The following is a 6,806-nucleotide window of genomic DNA, read 5'->3' on the forward strand; positions in this document are numbered from 1 at the left end:
GTAAGTGGGAGGGGGATTTGGAGGGCTGGATCTCTGAAGTAAGGAAAGTATACAGAAAGGTGATGTCCACTCTCTTTGCCCAAAGTCATCAATTTAGTCAGTAAAAGATGAGGGGGCTGATGTAGGGAGAGGTGTTGTCCACAGACAGAAAGGAGCCAGAAGCAAACCTGCAGGTATTTATAAAAGTCTGGGTTCGGAAAATAACATTTTTACGGTGACTGAGCGAATGATAGGATGGCTAGGTCAGGCTTTAAGAGTGGTAACACCCTTGGTAGACCATAGGGAGAGGTTAAAGTCTTGAATGAGTATGGCGATGGTAGGCAGGGAGATGTTAAATGTAGGGAGCGTTACATCATCAACTGTCCACAAAGTTTTGTCCCAGACCATCAGGGAGTCTCTTGTGATTTTGGGGAGCTCAGAATTTGGAGGATGCCAGATTTTAGGAATTCATAGTAGTCAGCTAACAGTAAGGTGTGGTTAATGCTCCTCTCCAAGTCTACCCACGGCTTATGATGGGCTGACAGTGACTAATACCGCAGCTGAGCCAAAATGGAGGCTTCCTGGTATTTGGGTAGATCAGAGAGGGCTCAGCCACCCTCCCTTATTGCTTTGATCATAGTGGAGTAGGCCAGTCTAGGTGATTTATCTTTCCACACGCATGTAGTAAGCAGGGAGCAAAGTTTATCAAGGTACACTTTTTGGAGGGAGAAGCGAACAAATACATAATTATAGGCAGCAGAGACATCTTAAAGGCAGCAATTCTGCCCAGTCAGGCAACCTCGTGTCACATCCATAACCTTGTCAGATTAGTCAAATGCAACAAGAATAGGGTATAGTTGACTTTAATCATAGACTCTGTGAGGGGTATAACAAGTATTCCATATGGCAAGAAGAAGGTCCCAGGGTGCAAAAAAACCTGTCTGAAATGTTGAGGGGCAGTTTTAGAGGTATTCAATTTATAGTAAGATGCCCTGTTGTAACTTTGTGGCACATCATATAGGACCGGTAACAAGGTCTCCAAGCCAGTGATAAAAAACAAAATTTCATCAGCAAAAAGAAATAACTTATGAGATGTATTGTCCAAGGCAATGCCGGCTATCTGGGGTGTAAGGCAAATCTGTTTGACTAGGCATTCAACAGCTAGGGGGAAGATGAGGTAGGAGAGAAGGAGCACCTGTCTAGTGCCCTTCGTGATCTTGAATTTTTCAGATATAAAAGCAATTGCTGTAGACACAGGCTGACGTTTCAGTATACAATGCTACAATGAAGTTGAGAATCTCTTGATTAAATCCAAACCGGGCCAGGACCATCTGCATATAATCCCAGTAGAGCTTGTCAAAGGCCTTTTCAGCATCCAGTGGCATAATCAACAATTCTCTGCCTGCCGTGTTGGCCTGCTCAACAATGTTAATTGCTGTACTGGTATTATCTGATCTCCGGGCATTGAGAGTAAGTTTAGAGGCTGCATCTAGGGTCGGGAGGGGCAGGTAGCATAGGAAACCCTCAATCAGGGATGGTGTTAGTTGGGGCATAGACTCACAGGTGTGAAGATTGTAAAGTTTAGAGTAATAGGCCATGAACGCATTTGCTATATCTCTCGGGTAAGAAATCCTGACTCCAAAGTCATTAACCAAATACTTAATTCGATTTTGTGTCCATTGTGCCCTCAGTTTCTTAGCTAGTAATCTACCTGCCCTATTACCTGCAACATAAATCTTCTGATGCAATCTATACAGTGCCTGTTGTGTGCGATTGAAGTGCAGTTTCTACAGTTGGTTTCTTAGTAGAGAAATTTGGGTCTTAAGATCACCAGAGCGGTACAATTTATTAAAGGATTCCAGGAGGACAGTTCCATTTCCAAATCACTTTGGTAGTGGAGGTGAGCATGTTTAATTCTTGCATCGGTCTGAATCGCGGAGCCCTGCATCACAACCTTCAGTGTACACCACAAGTTAAAGATGGAGGTGTCCTCCTAGGAGGTAGTAGCTGTATACATGTTGAGCATCTCCTTGAGTGCAGACTTGGCTGTCAACAGGGCCAAAAAATACGGGGAGGGAGGATAAAAGCCTGGTGGGATCACCGCAAAAATAGCCATGTCCAGACCACCGGTGCATGATCGGACCATGATATGGGGAGGATCCTAGGTGAGCTAATATTCTGCAATGACCATTTATCCATCAGAATTAGATCTATACGCACAGAACTAAAAAATAAAATGGGTTTAAAGTATTTGCTGGAGGAATAGAAATCCAGCAAAATCAGTACCATTGTGAGTGTGTCCCTAACCATGGAGTTTCTAACCATACATGAAGATTAACTGATATAAAGTCACCTATAGCATATAGTGTTAAAGCATATGTATAAGGGCCCAGCAGTGTATCACAAAACAACAGTGTCAACTTAAACAAAGGAATACCATTCAGTCTGTGGAGCACATCTCAAAAGGCAAAGTGTATAAACATGAAGCTAAATATAAAAGGCCATTTGAACATAGTTTCGCTTACCGACAGGAGACACCAGCTGAAAGTAACCTTTAGGCTGGATGGGGGCCAGGACCATGGAGACAGTCCTGAGCGAATATATAACATATCAAGGAGGCCGCAGAGACTGTAGCGCGGGTCCCACCAGGATGTGAATATCCCAGAGATAAGAGAAAGAGGCAGGTGGCTTGCAGTCTCAAGTCACACGCAACCATTCCCTGCAATCTTGATCCTGGGTGGTCGATTTGGTAGCATTCAACTGTAGATCCCAAGATTTCAAGAGTTGCATGCCATCTTTCACTGCAGCTTTGATGTGGGCAGAGTTGTTGCACTGTATTATAAGTTTAACTGGAAAGCTTCAGGGATAGGGGATCATCCAGTCCAGGAGGGCTTTAGTGATGGCTTGAAAGACCTACGTTTGCAAAAAGTGGTCAGAGAGATTCAAGGGAAGAGCTGAAGTTACCAGAGGAGGTCTGCGGAAGCAGGGCCCCTAACCTTCTTAAGAATCCTCTCTTTGATGTGACAAAAATGTATATGCCTGAGCGTGTCATGAGGGCCTGCCTTCAGGCCAGATCTCAGGTTTGGAAGTCTGTGAATGTGGTCTTAGAGGAGTTTGTATTCTGTAGCATTGGGGAGTAATTTGAAGAAAAGCTCTTCAATGGTAGCTCAAAGAAAAACCCTGTATTTTGAAATTATTCTGCATGGAAAGGTCCTCAATATCAGGCATAGATAGAACTTGACTCTACAGTCTCTCTTGTGAAGAGATAAGGTTGTTATATGATGCAACAAGGTCTTCCATCTTGTTCTTGATTTGCAAGGTTCTGTCTCCAAGCTTGGTAACCTGCACGTTAATTTCACACATAGACGTGCGCATATCCGACACCAATTATGCTTTAAACAAGGCCAACATCAGCTGCACAATCTTGAAAGTGAGCAGGGCATCAGGGTCAGCTTGTTAAAGCAGATCAGATGGGGATGGTGAAGCAGATGGAGGCGTTGACCCCCAGCACCTCTGTTCCCGGATCCTTTATTCTTATCGGTGCCCGCGGTGGCAGGTGTGGGCTGCGACTTGAAGAAATGGACCACAGACCCTGAATTAGGGAGCTTGACTTTTTGGGCCCAATGACGGCTTCAGGATCAGTCCAATCCAAGCAAGACAAGTCCAGTGACCCAGGGGGCCGAAGTCAAAGACTGAGGACTGGTGGGCCAATTAAGAAAAGAGAGGAGCAGGCAGTGGTACAGGGTACAGGGTGGGCTTCGGTGAGATCATGAGTGTATGGGTAGAATACTCATCTGCAGATCAAAAGCAACACATATGGGCATCAGGGTGGCTCAGTGGTTAGCACTTCTGCTTTACAGCACTGGGGTCATGAGTTCAATTCCTGCCCATGGCCTTATCTGTGAGGAGTCTGTATGTTCCCCCCATGTTTGTGTGGGTTTCCTCCGGGTGCTCCGGTTTCCTCCCACACGCCAAAAACATACTGGTAGGTTAATTGGCTGCTAACAAATTTAACCTAGTCTCTGTGTGTGTGTCTGTGTGTGTGTGTATGTTCGGGAATTTAGACTGTAAGCTCCAATGGGGCAGGGACTGATGTGAGTGAGTTCTCTGTACAGTGCTGCGGAATTAGTGGCGCTATATAAATAAATGGTAATAATAATAATAAATAATAATAACACATCACGATGGGGGAGGTGCAGCTTAGGTAGGGACGCGAATAGATAGATAAAGTAGGAAATGTCTTGAGTGCCACTGACAGCAGTTGTGAAATACAGGTGGAAGACTCAAGGCCTGTTCTTCTGAGGTCTTGGAGACACTGGATCTGTGGGATAAAGCACTTTTCCTACATATCTACTGGAGAGAAGCTTTAGTGTGTGTCTTCGTGCTGTTGTGAAGAGAGCTGCATCTCCCAACTAATGGGAACGGAGCTCAAAAGGCAGCAGAACTATACCCAGGGACTGAGTAAATAGTGGCCCTGCCAGTAGCTGGGACAATTAAGCTGGACCCAGGTGAGTCAGACTCTATGACAGGGAAGATTAGCATGTCAGCTTCAGTGCAGGTGCTATGTGTGCACGCTGGAAGGCACGCTGCAGGCTCTTCAATGGTTTGGGAAGGTCTGGCAGCCATACTAAGGGGTCCGGAGCCACTCACACTGTTATGGATGGTGTGCATGGGGAGTGGGACTCTGGTGCAGTGGGATGACAGGTGTGACCTCAGCCCATGTGAGGAACAGGGGTGTCCAGTAGGCTGCAGTACCACTGACAGGGTATGTCCGCATTTACAACACTAGCTGTCGGGGATATTAAGGGGTTGTTGTTTTGGCGGCAGGTATTAGGGCAATAGGGACCCCAATAGCAGACACTGACCTGCTCTTTTTAGAGCAGAGATGGGGCTCTGGTAAGTACACCTTGGCCCCTCACCTTTGGGCCACATAGAAGCTGTACCCACTGTAGTTCCGCCACTGCCTAAACATTTCTTTAAACACTTATACAAGAATAGTGCACCCTTTCTTCACCAAAAGGTCCACGTATACTGCCCAAATTATCCCCTGATTCAATGGAAGGACCTGCTCAATAGACCTTGCAGAAGTAGAACATTTACAACTTTAAGTAACAGGCTACTATGAGGCTGTTGTTTCCTAACGTATTGAGTAAATACTACAATTTATTGAGGAACTACATGCTTCAGCATGCACTGGCACATATTGACTATGAATGAATATGACCTGAACTGACTGGAATTTCCCCTAGCCCCTAACTAATCACAAGTGGTCAGCAAGGGAAACACTTATGACTGGCTAAGCAATTAATGGAAATCACAGTCATTCAGTGATGGGCAATTGAAGCGAGCAGCTGCATTAGCTTTCATGGTTTTATTTATTTTCCAATGGATTTCAAAGACAAAAGTATTTTCCAATGGATTTCAAAGACAAAAGTATTTTCCATTGGATTATCAGGGATCTAAGCTTAATATATACTTGCGACCACAGTGAGATTCAGCCCCACGGTTCCTTAATCTTTTTGCCACCCTAATTTGGTGGGCAGATTCAGGAGCTAACAATTTAAAAGTAAGATCCATCCTATACTTTCTACAGGGAAATAACAAGTGTGAAGAGTCCTTCCTTTGGTCATTATATTGAGAAAAGTTGAGGAATTGAATCATGCAAAGTACATTTATCACATTTTCAATCATTAATTATTATCATGGGGAATTGAATGGGCCTTTCAGACAGTAGTCTGAAAAAAAAAGTTAATAGCAAATAAGGATTTAAAAAACAAGGAGTGGACCTTTCATCATTTTCTGCATTGTTCCCCATATTTCCTGAAACCTGTACAGTGATCCTAAAAATAGACATAAGAGTTGGGAAAAAAGAGGGTTTCCCGATTTAACTGTGTATGAAGTTACAGAGAACATTCCCATTGAATATACAACGTGTAGCTCCAGAACCCTGATTCCCTAAAACACTTTTTCATGCTGAAAGGAAGGAAGCGAAATACTGTCATAGGCATTTCACTGATTATGTGGTTTTTTTCTTTAAAGTAGCTCCAGCTCACACAAAGACGTTTCATTGGTCCAGAACACTGTATTGTCTGTTTTCACAGAAATATAAAATAAGCCGTCAATCATGTCATAAAATGTGTCATTGCCTGCCATGTAAGATAATTTGGTAAACCCTGAAGCTCTGCATTCTTAAGACATATCAAATGAATTGCTGAAAACGGACCTAAACCATTTTTCTTGATTTGCTATAATGTCTTTTACACCTAGGCAATGTCCTTATTTTACAGCAGTACCTAGGGGAGTATATGAGCAGAATCAGCTCTGGATTTCCAGACGTCTGGAGAGTCTTTATTGTTTGGGGACTTAGTAAATGGAGGATGGCACATTGTTTTAATAGACTTATCACTCAAGGAAGAAAGGACCTAGCAAATAAAAGAACGTGTGCTGGCAGCTGTGTTGCTAAGAGTATCTTGAAAAAAATCTAATTTAACAGTAGTGCAGCTAAATTTTATACAGGTACAGATATAAATTAACAGCCCATTCAATGATATGCAGTAACATAGCCAAGTAAAAATGATAAGATAAAACAACCATATAGAACATACATTGTTTTACTTGTAAATGGAGGCTGTGCTTCTAGCAATATAACAGGAAAAAATAAATAAATAAATATATTCACTGATATGCAAGGATGGGGAAGTAGAAAAGAGACTTACTTCCAGAGGTTTGCAAAACTAGTAGATAAGAGGGATGGAACATTCATCCTACAACTAGCTGAGAAAAACATTATACCTGTTGTATTATCATTTATTCATAGTCAGAATTTG

This window comes from Mixophyes fleayi, chromosome 3, assembly GCF_038048845.1.
Source record: "Mixophyes fleayi isolate aMixFle1 chromosome 3, aMixFle1.hap1, whole genome shotgun sequence".
Taxonomy (NCBI): Eukaryota; Metazoa; Chordata; class Amphibia; order Anura; family Limnodynastidae; genus Mixophyes; species Mixophyes fleayi.